General features: G+C 41.6%; 1 long non-coding RNA gene across 1 annotated transcript; it reads left to right on the top strand.

Moving 5' to 3' along the window:
• Positions 1 to 889: 889 nt before the first annotated feature.
• Positions 890 to 2,083, top strand: LOC124651423. Its single transcript, XR_006987401.1, has 4 exons — positions 890 to 1,120; positions 1,206 to 1,313; positions 1,426 to 1,735; positions 1,849 to 2,083. It is a non-coding gene; the product is annotated as an uncharacterized LOC124651423 (long non-coding RNA).
• Positions 2,084 to 3,563: the final 1,480 nt, after the last annotated feature.

Below are 3,563 nucleotides of genomic sequence, written 5' to 3'. Positions count from 1 at the left end.
GATGACAAGCATAATTTCTACCAGGGGAGGGGAGGGGTATTGAAACAGAAATACCTTGTGCATGATGGACACACAGGACCCATATGAGCCTCTCCATGTGTATCTGGGAATTCCGTGTATCTGTGCTGTATGCCCTGTGACTTGCGGTTTGATTTTTTCTATTTTTCTGAGCCGAGTGACTAGTTTTGGGCTGGAACTAAATGTCCTTCCCGTGAAACCCTACCCCTCCAGATCGAAACAGAGCCTGCCCACCCAGCCGCCTCTCCTCTGGCTGCCCTTCCCCTTGCGCCGCCAGCTCATCGCCGGCACCGCCGCCTTTCAGCTCTCTGTGACGCCATTGTCACAGTATCAGACTTCTCTAGACTCCCCATGCCATCAATATTACTACTGTTAGTACACTACTTAGAATTTTTTAGTACTTACAGCTCAGACTACAAATCAACTAGTCTAGCACTAGTTGAAACTAGTCACGACTAGTCTGTGAGTCGGTACCCAATTGACAACTTGCGACTCAGCAACATGTAATTCTTGCACCCATGAGAACGAGTACGTGGGTCGTGGCCTCGTGGGGTAGTTGCGCACTCTGCGGTTTCGGTCCCACTATGGCATGTATATTAACTATTTAAGCGCAGTGACTAAATTGCCCTTTTCCTTAATGAAAGCAGGTGGATTAACTCTTCTAATCACAGTCTTTGGTTTGCTTATAAGTCGTGCAAAAAATATCTGGAAAACACAGAAGCACTCCTCTTGTCGTTATCCGCTTTTTCCAGCAATCTGCTATGTGACTTGCTGTTTAGGTTATTCATGTATAGATGTACAATCTGTTGATTAATTTTTTTCTTAATCTGATTGAATATTTTCATTATCAAAATGCAGAGTCTCCAGTGGAGCCACCAAGCTTTTGGCAGAAGGTGAATGAGGTGTGGAAGCGTATCTCATGGAAGTCCGTTTCCACACTTGTACTGCTTATTGGGTGCACAGTTGTCGGATATTTTGCAAACAAAGAGGTCCCATGGGCATTGTTCATCGTCGACGTACTAGACAAGGGGAACAAAACATACAAACCCACTCTGGAGTTTGCAGTTCTACTAGTAGCAGTTATCATTTCTTTGTCCTCGAAGTACGCCACTAATAATTTCTATCTTCATATCATATTCGAATATAGTTTGTCAAATCTTTACTAATAGTTTGTTTAAATGTTGTAGGTAGATGCAGAACATTAGATGTACCCGACAAGGCGAGCAATGCTTTAAAATCTGTTTTGGTATTTGCATCCCTATTCATGGCAATCACAATTTTTGAGTGTCCCCGAGGTATGAGACAATGTGTCAGCTTAGACATTCCTTCCATATTTGTATCAGCGACTGTGTTTGAATATAATTTTGCCAATTCGTTACTCATATAAAGTTTGTTTAAATATCTCAGGTAGTTACAGAGATTGAGACGCATATGTTTTTTCATTGGAAAGTTTACTCATAATATTTCAGGATCCTCGAGGTATGAGACAATCAGCCAGCTTAAACATTCTTTCCATATTTGTATCAGTCACGGGGTTTGAACATAGCTTCGCCAAATCTTTACTCATATAGGAGTTTGTTTAAATATTGCAGGTAGTTACAGACATTGAGACGCGTGTTTTTTCATTATCACAATGTACTGGACAAGGTGACAACCCTTAAAAATGCATTTTGGGATGCAACTTTCGTAATAGGGATTATCAATTCTCCATTCTTAGGTATGACAAACATCTCAACTTAACACTGTGTATGTTTGCATCAATTATGGTTCTCAATATATTTTTCTCATTTATTACTAAAGTTAATCTTTGTTTGAATTTGAACTTTGCAGGTAGTTGGAGAATGTTATTCTTGGATATATGTTACAGAGAGTAGAATGGACGTGATACAGTTGTTAGACAGATATACTTTCTATGTCTTAGTCATGTTATATAGCCATCGTATAAGGGGTTTTCTACGTCTTTACCTTTGTACCTGTATATACATATCGACTTCATGGAAATACCAGTTGCATATTTCCTAACATTGTATCAGATCAGTTTCTTTCCTGATATAAATGCCGTAACTAGTTCCTCACAAAAGATTGTGATTGCCTTTTGGTATCCATTTTGATCTACTTTGGTCTCCATCATTCCCGATCGATCTAGGTTGATTAACATGTCTAACTACAAGTGATGCTGTTTAGATTGCTGCCAGCGCGTGTCTTCACTCTTCAACCATGATCAATTTCCACTTTCGCACATCAACTTCCTCAGCTGCAAGAGCTAGGACTCTGGTCGTGGGCTGCCACCCACTGCCAAAGCACCGGCGTGCTACATCACGACCTTCTCCAGTGTTGCCTAGAATCTCGCGCTGGTTACTTGACGCTGCCTAGGGGACATTAGGCTTTGGGCTTATCGTTGTACCACCCCCATCTGATCTCACCTTCTTACTTCTTGGTGTAATGGCAATGATCCGCCTTGAGATTTTTTTTTTCTCTAGTCGTGGGCTGCCACCCACTGCCAAAGCACCGGCGTGCTACATCACGACCTTCTCCAGTGTTGCCTAGAATCTCGCGCTGGTTACTTGACGCTGCCTAGAGGACATTAGGCTTTGGGCTTATCGTTGTACCACCCCCATCTGATCTCACCTTCTTACTTCTTGGTGTAATGGCAATGATCTGCCTTGAGATCTTCCTTTTTTTCTCTCCCCCCTCTCCTTCTCTGCCCTGTAAAACTTTGGTGTGATTTGAGTTCAGGCTAGCGTGGTCCAGGTTAAAAAAAAAAGTGGTGTTTATTCCGTGCATGGGACCACCCAATCATTAGGTTTCGTAGCGTGCAATTTGTTTTGGATTTTTGAAACTTAATGAACCTAAATGATACCCAGAAGCACATATCTTAAAGCATGGAACAAAGTGAATGCAATGGCACCAACATGCACAGGATGACCCGTGCATTGGACAAACACATTTCTCTGCCTTTGTTATTAGATGCGGTGCTATGAGTTTTCAGTAACCCTATGTCAGTATACGAAATCAAATCAACACTAGTTATGCTTGGTATGATGTTTCTATTTGCCTTCCCAAGTAATATCACTAATACAGATGAAACAAATCAGTGTCGTCCACAGAACCACTAAAAACACGTTTACATAATTGTTAACATGATTTATCAGAGGACGATCCCAGACCGTGTTACGATTTCAAGTTCAACCTCAGGTAGCAGTTCGCGTAGATGGCGTCTTCCTTCTGGGTGCTTTAGGAAGCATACAAGTGTAGCCATAGCATACTTGATCTGCTTCTTGACGCCAATCACTTCATAAGCAAATGTCAGTGCATAGAGCAGATAAATAGGCCCCCTGTGGCAAAAAAAAAAAATAAAAAAAATTGGATGGATGCTTGCTGTGTCAGTAAACAGCAAAACAAGTTCTGCTAACGTAAAAGGGCAAACATGGACGCCCTTAGCTCAAAGAAAACAAAACATGGACCTCACCTGATAGCATCAAGTGGACAAAGATTATTCTTGAAATCATTGACAGCCATGGTGAGCATGAGAACTGCATAGGTTA

This window comes from Lolium rigidum, chromosome 5 (assembly GCF_022539505.1).
Source record: "Lolium rigidum isolate FL_2022 chromosome 5, APGP_CSIRO_Lrig_0.1, whole genome shotgun sequence".
Taxonomy (NCBI): domain Eukaryota; kingdom Viridiplantae; phylum Streptophyta; class Magnoliopsida; order Poales; family Poaceae; genus Lolium; species Lolium rigidum.
The sequence above is the reverse complement of the archived record's forward strand: the minus strand, read 5'-3'. Positions and strand labels throughout refer to the sequence as shown.